This window comes from Adiantum capillus-veneris, chromosome 1, assembly GCF_014529385.1.
Source record: "Adiantum capillus-veneris isolate H3 chromosome 1, ASM1452938v2, whole genome shotgun sequence".
Lineage (NCBI taxonomy): Eukaryota > Viridiplantae > Streptophyta > Polypodiopsida > Polypodiales > Pteridaceae > Adiantum > Adiantum capillus-veneris.
In genome coordinates this window covers 4,754,163-4,771,256 of record NC_140931.1, presented here as the reverse complement: position 1 = coordinate 4,771,256, position 17,094 = coordinate 4,754,163, and the positions used below count along the sequence as shown (strand labels likewise).

The 17,094-nt window shown below is 42.0% G+C and overlaps 1 pseudogene; it reads left to right on the top strand.

The window, feature by feature from the left end:
* The first annotated feature begins 15,621 nt into the window (after positions 1 to 15,621).
* On the top strand, positions 15,622 to 16,775 carry LOC147464233 (uncharacterized; annotated as a pseudogene).
* Positions 16,776 to 17,094: the final 319 nt, after the last annotated feature.

Sequence of the window (17,094 nt, the reverse complement as noted above, 5' to 3'; positions counted from 1 at the left end):
AGGCTCCATTGAAACACCCTAAAACCATGATATTTTGTACATGGGGTGTTTGCATTCAAGGTCTACCACTTCTCTAACGTATTATACCTAGTAGCATGAGTGATTTGGTCTTAAGATTCACCACTTATCCACTCTATGTCATTATATTAAGAATAACTGGGTGTTAAGGTCCACCACTAGTCCAACCTATAAGGGTATATCTTAAATGGTATCCTTCACCACTTATCAAGGTCCATCACCACTTTTCCAACCTATAAGGTTATATCTTGAATGATATTTTTCCTCATCACTTGTAATGTCCATGCTATGTTTTACAAAGGGGTTTTGTTCCAAGACCCACCACTTGTCCAAGCTAACTCCATCCACCACTTGTCCAAGATAGGCTCCATTGAAACATGGAGAGAAGGATGATCCACCATTTCTCCAAGATAGGTTCCATTGAAACATTGAGAGAAGCAATCTCCACCATGTCTCCAAGCTAGGCTCCATTGAAATACCCTAAACCCATAATTTTGTACATGAGGGGTTTACATTCAAGGTCCACCACTTGTCCAACCTATTATCCCTAGTAGCAAGAGTGGTTTGGTCTCAAGATTCACCACTTGTACACTCTATGTCATTATATTAAGAAGAAATATGTGTTAAAGTCCACCACTTGTCCAGCCTATAAGGTTATATTTTAAATAGTATCCTTTCTCACCACTTGAAATGCCCATGATATGTTTTACATGGGGGTTTCATTCCAAGGTCCACCACTTGTCCAAGCTAACTCTATTAAAACATATAGAGAAAGAAAGGTCCACCACTTGTCCAAGCTAGGCTCATTGAAACATAGAGAGAAGGAACCTCCACTGTTTCTCCTAGATAGGCTCCATTGAAACATGGAGAGAAATAAGCTCCACCATGTCTCCAAGTTGCTAGGCTCCATTGAAATACCCAATACCCATAATTTTTTGTACATGGGGGGTTTACATTCAAGGTTCACCACTTGTCCAACCTATTATCCCTAGTAGGTTTGGTCTCATGATTCACCACTTGTCCACTCTATGTCATTATATTAAGAGGAATTAGGTGTTAAGGTCCACCACTTGTCTAACCTATAATGTTATAGCTTGAATGGTATTTTTTCTCACCACTTGTAATGCCCATGACATGATTTACATGGGGGTTTTGTTCCAAGGTACACCACTTATCCAAGATAAATCTATTGAAACATAGAGAGAAACAAAGGTCCACCACTTTTCCAAGCTAGGCTGCATTGAAACATGGACCTTAATACCAAATTATTTCTAGTAGCATGAGTGATATTTTGTACATGGGGCGTTTACATTCAAGGTCCACCACTTGTCCAACCTATTTCCCTAGTAGGTTTGGTCCCAATTTCACCACTTATCCACTCTATGTCATTATATTAAGAATAATTGGGTGTTAAGGTCCACCACTTGTCCAACCTATAAGGTTATATATTGAATGGTATTTTTTCTCACCACTTGTAATGCCCATGATATGTTTTACATGGGGTTTTTGTTCCAAGGTCCACCACTTTTCCAAGATAACTCTATTTAAACATAGAGAGAAACAAAGGTCCACCACTTGTCCAATCTAGGCTCCATTGAAACATGGAGAGAATGATGCTGCACCATTTATCCAAGATAGGCTGCATTGAAACATGGAGAGAAGCAAGCTTTACCATGTTTCCAAGCTAGGATCCATTGAAACACTCTAGGGGGTTTTATTTCAAGGCCCACCACTTGTTTAACCTATTATCCCTAGTAGCATGAGTGGTTTGGTTTCAAGATTCACCACTTGTACACTCTATGTCATTATATTGTGTTAAAGTCCACCACTTGTCCAACCTATAAGGTTATATCTTAAATGGTATCCTTTCTCGCCACTTGAAATGCCCATGATATGTTTTACATGGGAGTTTCATTCCAAGATCCACCACTTGTCCAAGCTAACCATATTCAAACATAGAGAGAAACAAAGGTCCACGACTTGTCCAAGCTAGGCTCCATTGAAACATGGAGAGAAGGAACCTCCACCATTTCTCCTAGATAGGCTCCATTAAAACATGGAGAGAAGTAAGTTCCACCATGTCTCCAAGATGCTAGGCTCCATTGAAATACGCAAAACCCATGATATTTTGTACATGGGTGATTTACATTCAAGGTCAACCATTTCTCCAACCTATTATCCCTAGTAGGTTTGGTCTCACAATTCACCACTTTTCCACTATATGTCATTATAATAAGAGGAATTGGGTGCTAAGGTCCACCACTTGTCCAGCCTATAAGGTTATACCTTCAAAGGTATTTTTTCTCACCACTTGTAATGCCCATGACATGCTTTACATGGGGGTTTTGTTCCAAGGTTCACCACTTGTCCAAGAAAATTCTATTGAAACATAGAGAGAAACAAAGGTCCACCACTTTTCCAAGCTAGGCTCCATTGAAACATGGACCTTAATACCAAATTATTCCTAGTAGCATGAGTAATATTTTGTACATGGGGGGTTTGCATTCAAGGTCCACCACTTGTCCAACGTACTTTTCCTAGTAGGTTTGGTCGCAAGATTCACCACTTGTCCACTCTATGTCATTATATTAATAATAATTGGGTGTTAAGGTCCACCACTTTTCCAACCTATAAGGTTATATATTGAATGGTATTTTTTCTCACCACTTGTAATGTCCATGATATGTTTTACATGGGGATTTTGTTCCAAGGTCCACCACTTGTCCAAGCTAGATATGTTCAAACATAGAGAGAAACAAACATGCACCACTTGTCCAAGGTAGGCTCCATTGAAACATGGAGAGAATGATGCTCCACCATTTATCCAAGATAGACTCCATTGAAACATGGAGAGAAGTAAGCTCCACCATGTTTCCAAGATGCTAGAGTCCATTGAAATACCCAAAACCCCTGATACTTTGTACATGGGGGGTTTACATTCAAGGTCCACCACTTGTCCAACCTATTATCCCTAGTAGCATGAGTGGCTTGGTCTCAGGATTCACCACTTGTCCACTCTATATCATTATATTAAGAAAAATTGGGTTTCCATATCTAAATGGATCTTTGCTTGGATAAGTGGTAGACCTTGAGACCTAAATACCCATTCTACACTAGAGCATTGGTTAAGCCTTATACACTTCAAGCATACCTTTAACAACAAGTAGTAGTTATTAGTTGACTTAAATCTAGTTGAACTCCATGGTATTGAGACTAAGAGAGAGTGTAGCATAAAAAAGAGTCAGGATTTTAATTTGACTTTCTTTCTATTAATGAGTAGATCATAGATGGATTTTGGTATCTAATAAAACCTTAGGGTAGACAATGTAAAAATCATGTCTATTGTTGTGTTTGCATTAAGTGTTCTTGTTCTTTAATTTCAGAACCATTACAGAAAAATGGATTGGCTATATGCTGGCATAAATTGAAGAAAACTATTGAATTACCCATCCAACCTCCTCCAAGACCTTGTCCAAGGAATGAATCACCTCCTTATCACCTACCACTTGCTTTCAAGGACATCAAAAGAGTACTTATCTTGGATCTAGAGGGGTTACTTCTCAAGACAGTTGAAATGAAACATGGAGATTCTATGCCATCTTGGGCTCAACACATGCGACTTGTGGAGGACAAAGATGAAGTTTATCATGTGGTGCGACCAGACGCACAAAGTTTTTTGGATTTTTGTGCTGAATACTTTGAGCTATGGATATGGAGTTGCTATAACTTAACAAGGGTGCAACGCATCACACAAAAGTGTTTTCCTGAGCAGTATACCAAGTTCAAGGTGTTTATGAGTAACAAAAATTGCCAAAATCCAAATATCATGTTAGGATTTACAAGGGTTTATCACAAAAATCTGAGTGATATTTGGAAGATATTTGAGGATTTGGATGCAAACAATACCTTAATTTTTTATGACACTCCATATAGGGTGATGTGGAACATGCCAGGGACATATCTTATATTTCCAAAGATGTGGAGGCAAACTTCCGAGCAACTTCAAAACTTCTTGCAGAGAACCATAATTCCATGGTTGGTAGGATGGTTGTATGCAAGAGATAAGAGAGTCTATACATATAACACAATTGTAAATCAGTATAGTGATTCTGAGACAAATTATGTCCTTGGTGTGTACTTGTCAACACGAAAGCATTGAATAAATATGGCTATAAGATGCTTTTTTTATTCTAGTGTGTATCTTTCAACATTTGTATAATTTGATATAGTCTTTTTTTTTTTTATAAAAGGTGTGTCAATTTTATGAACACTTGAATGGAGTGCACCCTACTCTAAGGGGACTTCAATGTACTATTGGAGTGCATCCTATTGTAAGGGGACTCTGATGTATTGCTAGAGTGCACCCAAATTTTTGGGGACTCATTTTTTATTTGATTGGGGCCTATGTTGGGTCATATAGTAAAAGAAATTCATTTTTTGTCAATTCATATCGAGGTTGCATTTATTTGGAACTATGAAAGAATTGATGTTTGATGTCAAAATAAAACTTGTAAGTGTGGATCAGAGAATTCATGGACTTTAAATATGTGAGAGGGATCTTTTTCTTGGGCACAAATGTTTGCTTCAAGAATTTTGTCATTACATACTTTATGTGAAAGAGTTTTAGAATCTAAAAGACTTTGAAAACAAAACTATGGAATCTAAGTGCATGTATTCTTGAATGGCTTGAAAGTTGATGTATACATGCATGTCGCCTTGATGAAGATTTAGATCTGACAAGATGGAAAGATATAATTCTTGGACGTTACCTTTGTCAATTTGGTAATAACATATTTAACTTTCTTTTAATATGGGTGGAAAATATATTATTATGTGCATTTGGAAAATATATTATTATTTGCATATTTAACTTTCTTTTAATATGGGTGGAAAATATATTATTATGTGCATTTGGAACCTAATTGCTTGACCTTCAAACCAAGATTCCTATGTTATTTTTTCATATACTTTTTTATACTGAATTAAGATTGTGGATGCAAGGTCCACCACTTGTTCAAGCTAGATCTAAGAAAGTATATATACTGAGTCTTCAAACTAGTAAACCAAGGGAGAGAGAAGCAGGGTCCATCACTTGTCCAAGCTCATCTCTAGACAACATAGAGAGATGTTATGTCTACTAATTGTCCAATATAGTCATGGAGAAATGATAGAAGGTTGATCCACTTGTCCAACCTATCATCTCTAGTAAAATGGGAGGTTTGGCCTTAAGATTCACCATGTAACCAACATATACTTCATTGTATTATGAAGAGTAGAAAAGAAAAGCTCCACCACTTGTCTAAGGTAGTTCCAAAATCAACATGGAGAGAAGAAAGCTTCACCATTTGTCCAAGATAGGCTCCATTAAAACATGGAAAACCTCATATATGTTGTACATGGAAGCTTTTTTCCAAGGTCCACCACTTGTCCAAGCTAGGATCCATTAAAACATGGATAGAAACAAGGCTCCACAACTCGTCCAACCTTTATAGCTGCAAAGTGTACCGGTTGTCTAAACTAGGCATGGGAAAATAATAGAAGGTCCACCACTTATCCAATATATTATCTCTAATAGCATGGGAGGTTTGGTCTCAAGATTTAGGAATTGGCTGACCTGTATTTCATTGTATTATGATGAATTTGGTTTTAAAGTCAACTACTTATCCAAGCTATAAGTTTATATCTTGAATGGTATTCCTTCCCATCACTTAGAAAACCAATGATATGTTGTACATGGGAGGGTTTGTTACAAGGTCCACCACTTGTCCAAGCTAGTTTCATTGAAACATGGATGAAGACAAGCTCCACCATTTGTTAAAGCTAGACTCCATTGAAATCTAGAAAATCCATTCTATGTTGTACATGGGGTTTTTGTTTTAAGGTCCAACACTTGTCCAAGCTAAGATCCATTGAAACATGGAGTAGAGAAACACTCCACCACTTGTCCAAGCTAGGCAACATTGATAGTAGTTGGTTTATTTTGAAGATCCACCACGTGTCTAAGCTAACTCTATTGAAACATAGAGAGAAGCAAAGGTCCACCAACTGTTCAAGCTAGGCTCCATTGAAACATGGACAGAAGCAAGCTCCACCATTTCTCCAAGATAGACTCCATTGAAACATGGAGAGAATCAAAGGTCCACCATTTCTCCAAGCCAAGATCTAGTTGTCCAACCTATAAGGTTATATCTTAAATGGTAATCTTTCTAATCACTTGGAATACCCATGATATGTTTTACATGGGGGTTTTGTTCCAAGATCACCACTTGTCCAAGCTAACTCTATTGAAACATAGAGAGAAGCAAAGGTCCACCACTTGTCCAAGCTAGTCTCCATTGAAACAAGGAGAGAAGAAAGCTCCATCATTTCTCCAAGATAGGCTAGCATGGATAAGTGCACCTTGAAACCAACCTTCCTATGAGGCAATAGAGCATATGCTACATATTTTATGTATGCCCCATGCCTCAAATTAAGAAGTTATAGATTAGAAGTGGACCTTGCTTAAATGTCACATGCAATAAATTAAGGAAAAATAGCCAAGTGGATTGTATTCCTCAATGGATCCTTGCTTTCACAAGTTGTGAACCTTGAGTCACTTTTACATTAACTTGGACAAGTGGTGGACCTAGAAACCAAGCTCTCCATGTTGAGATAAGTTGTAGGTAGGACATTAGAACATAGACAACGATAATGGATGCAATATACTCCTCTCCTAATAATCCAATTGATTGAAACCATGATATTTTAGTTGTTTTCATTGTATATTGTATGTGCATAAAGTGGAATGAGACCTTAAGAAAACTCAAATTTTTGACAAAATCTCTATATTTTATACATGATATATTGAAAGTTGTCCAACCTGGGAATTGGGATTTTCCCACTTTACCTAATATGGTCTTCAATCCTTGTACGAGGATTGCGGATCTGAAGCTTCAGGAATGTCGAAACCATTGACCTTAAAAACATTACCTTCTTACTTGGGAGATAATTAACGAAGATGAATCCATAGTGTGTAAGACCACTCAGGTAAAAAGAGTTGAACAAACCCTAGAAGTAGACAACATTCATTCCATCATGTCTACACCCATCCAATGCACTCTTACCTTGGAGAACTGTTAAAACTCAAACCATATTTATGGAATGATCTACAGAAAACTCTAGAGAAGGTGGGGATAACGAGGTTAATCTCAAAAAAATTGAAAAATTAAAAAACAAAATGGACAACAAAGAGATTTGATATGTTCCCATGAACAAAGTCGGAGAATATTACGAAGGGGAAGAAGGAAACACCACCCTTCCAATGAAATATAATGACATTGAAACCATGGCAATACTGGATAGTGGAGCACGTATAGCCATAGCCACGAAAGCAGTATGGGAATCTTGGGGACAACTAGCCATTAGACAAACTCGAATGAAATTTCAATTGGCTGACGGACACATTGAAAGACCATTAGGGCTGCTGAAAAGGTGATAGTCAATTTCTGTGGAATTGAATATCAACACACTTTTGCCATAGTAGACTTTGGGAAAAAACTTAATTATGAAATCATATTGGGAAGACCTTTCATGCGACAGGTACAGCTTATCTAAGATTGGGGAAACAACTATCTGTACTTGAAGCAAGTGGAGTCTATAACAAGAGTAAATCTAAAAGATCCCACTTATAGAGATGTCTTGAAAACACCCATACAAGAGTTTGATTCAGTCTCTTTGGCTGAAACTAAGCTTCCATCCTGGTTAAACAAAGACACTCCTATTTGGATGTGTGGAGCTTCAGAAAATGGAAGCTTAAAACGAGAACAATATATTCTAGAAAGGGAATGCACAGACGAAGCCTATGTACCTGAACCCTTTTCAGAGCATTTGTTTGAGCCATTTGAGCAGACTCAAATTTTAGCGACCATGGATGTATGTGTGAATACGTCTATGCCTACTCAATTTTGCAATGAGGATGGCTATGAAATAATTCCCATCCAAATGATTTCAACCCTCAACATTGAAAACGAAGATGAGGAACCCAAGGACTTGATGAAAGCTCAACAAGTCTTTTCAGACCTCTACTACGATGCAACTGATGAGTTAGATACACTCAACTACCTCAGAAGGTTTGGGGTCGGAAAAAGAACATATGAGAGCTAAGCTACTCTTGAAAGGAGGGGAGGAAAAGTTTTTTGGCTTTCCTAACCAGAAATCGAGAAGACAAAAATGGTATAGACACCAGAAACGTGAAAGCACGACCTACGCCATCAGTCTCCAGTAGAACACAATTCTTGATGCAAATAGATGCAAATGATTGTGTCAAGGACAAAATCACTGGTGAATATCCTTCAAACAAAAATTCAAAAATATCTAAAACATCGAGAAAATCAAGGAAGGATACCCACAGGATAAGAAACCACTCATGACCCGAGTTGAGCGGGAAAAGAAATATCAAGAGTTGAAAAAAGCTCTAAAGGAAATATATACGACCGAAATGGAAACCACGGAAGAGGATGGTAAGGATGTAATGAGCGTTCCATCCCATTACAAAAAATATACTCTCCAAGATTAAAAAATCATAGTCGAACAACCTGTTAGGGAACTACGGAAATAGGGCGAGTCATACGAAGGGCCTGAAAACGCTAAAAAGATAGACCTGGTTGAATCAGGAGAAGAGCCTAAACCTGCTTACATTGCGAATGGCCTAATAGAAGAAGAAGAAGAAGAAGAGCTTTTGCTAAGATTGCTAAAAGAATACCGAGATATCTTCACTTGGTCTTACAAGGATCTCAAGGGTGTTGATCCAGAAATCTGTCAACATACCATACCCATGAGAGATGATGAGAAACCAAGTAGACAAAGGCCATACACGTATAATGGAACATTTGCCAGGAAGATAAAAGAAGAGATTGAAAAACTAAAGAATGCCCAATTCATTTACGAAATTGAACACATAGATTGGGTGTCTCCAATTGTGGTAGTATCCAAGAAGAATGGAAAATTACGAGTATGTGTTAATCTCAAAAAAGTGGATGCAGCTACCATTAGAGACAATTTCCTCTTCCAATCACTGAGCATGTTTTAGAACGAGCTGCAGGAAAAGAGGCTTATAGCTTCTTAGATGGCTTTTCGGGTTACAATCAACTCTTGGTTGACCTAAAAGATCATCATAAAACTGCTTTTGCAACAGAGTGGGGTATTTTTGCCTATCGGGTTATGCCGTTTGGGTTAACTAATGCTCCAGCCACATTTCAAAGGTTGATGATCCATTCTTTTAAAGAATATCTTAGGAAATTCTTAGAAGTATATATGGATGATCTATGCGTACATTCATCAATTCGGGCGGATCATTTTGAACACCTCAAAAAGGTACTCAAAAAATGTAGACTTTATAGGATTTTCCTAAATCCTGAAAAGTGCACATTCATGGGTAGACAAAGAAAAATTCTTGGACACATAGTGTCTAAAAATGGCATATCTATTGATATTGACAAAATTCATGTCATTGCTGATTTGCCTAGACCAACAACAATCAAGGGGGTACAAGCCTTCATGGGACATTGTGGATATTACCGACACACTTTGAGTAGACCGAGGCATGTGAAGAATCTTTCATGAAGCTTAAGCAAGCTCTCACCTCAGCTCCAATATTGAGAGCACCAGATTGGAATAAGATATTCCACATACATGTAGATGCTTCCAAGTTTGCTATTGGTTGTATACGCTCAACCAGGAGACGGAGAATTTGACTTTCCTATTTCTTATGCTAGCCGACAGTTGAACATGGCGGAAAAGAATTACACCACCACTGAAAGGAAAGGATTAGGAATGATCTATGTCGTTCAAAAGTATAGACATTACCTATTAGCCAACAAGTTTGTGTTCTTTGTAGACCACCAAGCTTTGTTGTACTTGGTCAACAAGTCATGCAGCACAGGAAGAATAGTGAGATGGTTCATCATTCTTCTAGAATTTGATTTCACTGTGGTTGTAAAAAAGGGCACTACACATCAACGAGCAGATCATTTGTCAAGTATTGTTTCAGGAGAATCACCTAAACGGGTAGACGAATGATCTACCAAATGCCTATTTGTTCTCCGTGGAAATGATATCTTGATGGTCGGAAAACATGGTGTCATTGATGACAATAGCTCAAGTGGATTCACAAATACCACTTCCTATTACGATCAGATTAATCGAGCAATCAGCTATGTATCAATTACTAGCTCTCACAAAAACTTAAATTATTTCATAAAATTGGCCAATATTGTTTCCCTCTCTCTCTCTCTCTCTCTCTCTCTCTCTCTCTCTCTCTCTCTCTCTAGTGTGGGTGCACACGTACATCTAACTCCCTTGCAGACGGTGATCAAGCATGAGGAAGATGAACAATAAAGCCGATCCCCTAGAGGATGCCATTCAAAAATGCAAAGAGGAAATGACGGAGATCATTACCAAGATGAACCGCAATCTCTGGGGCACAATAAACATGCTCAAAGGACGCGTGCTGATCCAAGAGAGCAAGATAAGCACGCTGGAAGACCGAGTGACGACCCAAGAGGAAGAGATCGCGTCACTCAAGAAAGATCTCGTTGAAGCACGATCAAGAAACACACTGGAAGAGGGCGAACTGCAACCCTCAGTAATCGAAGAAATCAAGACGATCAAGGAGCAAGTATGGGCCATCAAGGAGGGAGAAGAGAAGCACAAAGAAATGACGACTTCTTGGGTGGATGTTCTTACCAAAACTCAACAGAAGGCGGACAAAGCCGAGAAATGGATCAAGAAGGCCAAGAAAGGAAAAGGCGAGGAGATAACGCCCACGTCCACACCCAACAACATCATTAATCAGACACTAGAGGAGGAGCAGAGGAGAAGGGTGCACGCTTTACATGTGAGAATTTGCGGTCTTAAAGACAAAGGCAATGTGGACGAAGAAGTAAAAGAACTCACAGCCTTGATGGGGATTCATGAGCCGACGCACACAAGGGCATGGAGAGTGGGCAACATAAAGAAAAATGGAAGCAGTGGAGAAACCTCAAAAGAAAGTGCACTCATCCTCCATTTTCCCTCCATGGAAGCGAAGAAGTCCTTCTTGAAGAAAAGACCAACTCTTAAAGAGACTGGCATCTTTCTCGGGGATGATCTCACCCTCTCGCAGATCGCTCATATGCAGGAAGTAATGCCAGAGATTAGAGCGGCAAGGGGAAAAGGCAAGATCGCTTTTTACCAAGACAGAAAAGTGGTAATACTAGAGCGACGCTCCCATGACGGTGCGAGACTTATGGAACCACACTCAAAGTAGTTGCCTGGAACTGCAATGGATCTATGTGTCTTGATGTGGGAGCTTTTGAGGATAGCTTTACTGGAGGAGACATCATCTTTTACTCTGAGACAACCCAGGCCCCTAGGCAATCCATGCCTCACATCACTGGATACAGGTGGAAGACAGCCTATAGACAAGAGACACGCTCAGAGCATAGAGGGCGGAGCTCGGGGGGAGTGGCAGTGTTATGTAGAGAGGATCTGCAGCCACTGATACATATATCCCGCAGGGACGAGCAGGCTAGGTACATGTGGGTGAGACTGAAAGCAGAGACAGGTCGCAGATACCTCTATCTAGCTATTTGCTACTTTCCCCCGAGTACATCAGTTTATGCATCACCCAGAGGACAGTCCCCTTTCTCTATTTTGGATGATGACATATGGGAGTTCTCTAGGGATGGTGGCATTATCATCCTAGGGGACTTCAATGCTAGGACTGCCCATCACCACGTAGTGTTTTATGATACTTCAGAGGAGATGCTAAGAGAGCTAGATGTTGCAGAGACGGGCCTTTCCAGACTATCATACGATGTGGAATATACTGAGTATGGGCGACACCTGATAGACATGGCCACTGCACATGGATTGGCCATCTTGAACGGCCTACAGAGATTTCCTGCTATTGGAGGTTTTACATGCTTCCCACACAGACATGGAGCCAGCACAGTGGACTATGTCATGGCACAGTCGAATCTCATCTCTAGTATCAAGGACCTCACAGTTGGGCCTAGACCGGTCGGGGTGGCAGTGGATCATGCTCTGGTGTCGATGACCATCTCCTTCCAGTTCAGTGTAGCACACAGGCCACGAGTAGCAGCCCCCACTCGCTACACATTCACACGGGAGACGGATTCTGTATACATGAATGGAATCTACAGACGCCTATGCACTGAGGACCCTGGGTGACCTCTGGAGGAGCTAACTACTATACTGACACAGACATTACATGAGGTAGCAGCAGAATCATATCCACACACCCAGCCTGAGCAGAGTCGCCAATCTGGGAGCATGCCTCAGAACAGCTAGTACGATGAGGAGTGCCGCAAGACTAGAGCCAGACTTCAGAGGGAGGTGTTGTTGGGGGACGTCACTCACAGACAGTCACACATTGACTTCCGACGCTTGGTGCAATGGAAGAAGAGGTCTTTTTTGGTTCGACTCAAGCAGGATCTATATCAGTTATTCTTGAGTCAGGACTCGCGTGAGGCGTGGCGGCTCTTTCATGAGCACCCCCCCCCCCCCCCCCCCCCCCTCTGCTATTTCCTCCACAGATACCTGGGGTCAGTATGCATCATCTTTGTACACAATACCTGGACAGCCGCCCCTCCCCAACCCCCCCGATCCATGCCCACACGCATGTGTCTTTTTCACCGTTCAGATGGTGAAGAAAGCTATTGACAGGATGAGGACTGGGAGAGCATATGATCATGATGGTTTAGTCGTTGAGCATTTCATGCATGCCAAAGACCTACTAGCAAAGCTTCTAGCAGTTATGTTTAACCGTGCCATGTGTGAGGGCATACCGAACACTTGGAACCTATCTACGATCGTACCTATCTTCAAGAGAGGAGACCCCATGGAGCCTGGGAATTATCGCACTATTATGATTGGGCACACATTGGCACGGTTGTATGCATCCATTCTTGAGCAACAGTTGAGTAGATGGGCAAAGAGGGAAGGAATACGTGCAACTGGGTAGGCAGGATTCAGGAGAGGCTTCTCTACTCTTGACCATATCCTGACACTCAGGGCCATCATCGAAGAAGGCAGATCTCATGGGAGACGGATCTATTGTAGCTTTGTGGACTTCCACAAAGCTTTCGACAAAGTATCCAGAGCCAGACTGATGCGCAGATTACAAGAAATGGGAGTACCCACAGAACTCATTTGGGGGACCATGGCATTGTACAGATCAGTAGTAGGGCATGTACGCACCCCGGAGGGACTTTCCACACCGGTTCACTCCACTATTGGGGTGAAGCAGGGCTGCCCGCTCTCTCCTACTCTTTTCGGTGTGTATGTGGATGAGGTTTCTGACTACATTGAGAGCGATGGTGATAGAGGTGCACAGTTGGCAGGCCCCTAGGGACATGGATTCCACTTTTATTATATGTTGATGACATAGTGTTGATGTCCAAATCCCCAGAGGGAATGCAACGTCAATTGGATGCTTTGCATACGTTTGCCCACGAAAGTGGTTTGTCTGTCAACTTGGGTAAAACCAAGGTTATGGTGTTTAATACCACCCTATAGTGGATCAGGAGGTCAGCACCTACATTCACATACGGCCAGGAGACTGTGAAGTACACAGACTCTTACACTTACCTTGGAGTTGTTTTAGCGGACGTGCATTCTCACTCAGAAGAGCAGCTGAGACCAGACTTACTAGAGCCCACGCAGCATTGGGTAGATTGGAGAGGATGTGTTCACAGGTTCAGTTTCAGGAGCCCCTGACGAAGCTCTGGCTCTTTGACACCTTGGTGGCTTCAGCATTGCTCTATGGAACCAAGATATGGGGACCTTCACTGGATCACCACGGGAGGCCGGGTCACACAGACGGATGGGGGAACATGGAGAAACCTCTTGTCTCTATGATCTCGTGGCTCATTAGAGCCAAGGCATCACCACCACGGGCCATTATCTGAGTAGAGCTAGCGGCCTCCCCACTAGTGGTGGAGGCGCTCACCAGATCAGTCTCCTTCATAAACCGCACATGGGAACTTCCTAGAGACAGATATGCTCGCACAACACTTGAATCCTCTCGACAGCTAGCCATACAAGGAGATACAACATGCTGGTATGGGAGATGACATCATGGTTTCAGGCACATGGGTTCAGTATAGACAGGCTGCCACCATTCCATTGCTCATTGGATGCACCATCTCTCACTCTTACACAATCAGAGATCACCAAGCTCATCCGCCAAGACCTGACCCAGCTAGACACCAGGAGGACATGGATACAACCAGCACAGGAATTGGGCACGAAGATGGCTTTCTACAGAGACCACCTTCTCCAGCTTACGGAAGATGGTTTTGTGACGAGACCCAGATACATGGATACCCACTGTCTCATGGGATACGATGTGCTATTGGCCAGTTACGCACATCTTCTCACCAGTTGCGGATTGAGACTGGGAGATACAGCGGAGTACCAACAGAGGACATGACATGCCCCTTGTGTAACATGGAACCTGAGACAGAGCTACACTATACATGCCGTTGCCCCGTCTACTACAAGATACGAGGCCGCTTCCATTGCTTGTTCAGAGAGGGTTTTGGACCACTCTCAAGAATCATGGGATACGAAGATCAGAGATGTCTAGGTTTGTTCTTGCTCGAGTTGCGCAGACACGGAGATAGCCTAATGAATGGCGAGGCTAGCCAGTCTCAAAGACGGATCACAGACTTCTTCAGAGCAAACACGGGACAGCCGCAAGAGCCACTCCCACAGCAGAGCTCCCCCTCGTCTCACAACAAAGGCACACTGATTGACCAAGCGATTGAATTGGGAAAATCCAGGCGCCCGCGACGACTGCGAAGAACTACACAGCATCGACGGAGGCTACGATAGAAAATTCAGAGCATGCACGCTGGCCAAGCATGCACGACGCCCGGTCAGACTACTAACCATGGAGGAAATTGATGAGATTCGCCAACGACCGATGCTAGATCTCTTGTGATTTAGCTATCCCAACAAGCCGCCCATTTTTTGCTTCGTTTTTTGCTTGGCTCACATCGACCAACTTAGGACCTCATAGTATATATCTTTGTTTTGTACTGTTGTTATGTTATTTTGTTACTCTGACTTTGTATCAGATCCACCACTTCGTAACTTTCGGGTCTCATAGGTCACTATGGCCTTTTGAAGACGTTAATATAACATTTCATTTCATTTCATTTCTCTCTCTCTCTCTCTCTCTCTCTCTCTCTCTCTCTCTCTCTCTCTCTCTCTCTCACTCACACACACACACACACACACACACACACACACACGCGCGCGCGCGAGCAATTCTCTCCCTCATGGATTCTATTTTCCAAAATATGTGATTTAATTCAGGTTGAAGTTTCCTTTATGTGATAGAAATGTGATTCGTTCCAACTTGAATTGGTGTCTTCTTCTAAGTGCTCTCACCCTCAATCTTCAAAAATATGTGATTCATCTCAAATTTGTTTGTAGTTAAGTTTGTTGGCACTGCCGTTAGGCAGGGTCTACAGGGAGGAATTTTGACTCCATGGCCATAGGGCCAAAGGCCAATGGGAGTTGCCGAGCAAGGGTATGTTTTTTTAGGTGGACGGCATGCATTGGATTGCTATTTTTGTTGTTAAGATTTGTTACCTGCTGAGCTGTGCTTAACGGCCCCACAGCGACTCCTTCCGCATCCACCACAACCAGGGAGCCCTCCCAACTCGTCCTGGACAACCAAGCCCATCTTGGCGACGACATTTTGTACGAACCCTTTAGTGTGAAGAGTCCTTTAATTGCAGCTTCGACATTATCCGCGACGGGGATCACCTCTTGCATGACGTTGAAGCGGCGTCAGCCAATGTGATGAGCAGTTGCAGCAGCCGGCTCAGCAACTGCACAGCAGGAAGCTCCAGGACTGCATTCAGTGCAGCACATACAGCATTCAGTCGTAGTACTGTAGATTCTGAGGACAACAGTACGGCGTCCTCTGCAAGCTTTCAGGTAACACCAGGCCGGAAATGTAGCTGCTCGTTTCAGACAGCTACAGCCAGTATAGCGCAAATCTGTCTGCAGGGCTTGATTATAGTGCAGATACAGATGGCATGAGCGAGATCATCGCAAATTCATGTGATGAGTCTGACTATTGCGGCCACAGGACTGCAGGGCACGGCGTTGCACAGGCGGATGGCATCGCCGGTCATGCTGACAGAGCATGCGCCGAGGATGACGTGGATGCACGCCATGCACGTGACACAGGTGCCCATAACGATGATGATGACGATGAGCATGTCATGTAGTATGATGGATGCGGATGGCGAGACATGCTATTCTGAGGACCTCCTGCTAGATTTTGAAGAGTCGATTGAAGAGCTGGTGCGGTGTCACCAGCTGATTGGACAACACGATGAGCTGCATGCATTGTACTGCCGCTACATCCAACTAAATCCTCCAACCCTTCACCCCACCATAGCCCTCGCCTTTTTCCAAGTTTTACAATGTCTTGAAGCTTAATTAAGCTGGTTAATTCCTCTTTGTAACATTATTGAGCCTAAGAGCTTTCTTGTAATGTAAATCTTCACACCCCCTTAAATTTCAATTCAATTGTAATTCTTCCATTGAGTGCAAATTCAATTCATTGTGTGGAATGAAGGCGATACCCTCACCCAACTTAATTATAAGCCTCAATCTTGGTTCTCCATCATGTGAGATTCTCTCCCTTTAGCTAATTTGTCTCACGTATGGTGGTTCATTTTTGGAAGGTCCACCAAGTGCTCACAAAATACATTTTTCTCCCAACCCATGCCCACACCTATCTTAATAAGCCTACTGCCTCAATCCAGGTTCTCCATTGTCTCATACGGTCCTTCATTTTTGAAGGTCCACCAACTTCCAAGTGCTCACAAAAATATTGTACCAGTTGATCACAGTCCATTTCAAAATAGGTTGATCACAGTCCATTTCAAAATAGGAGCAGCTCTGTGCACGCTAACGTCAATCTGCTTTAACAACTTTTGATGACTAGTAGAACTCTCATATTACTTGGGTGTTGTGCCACTGTGAACACAGTGCTATGTCTGTTAAGAT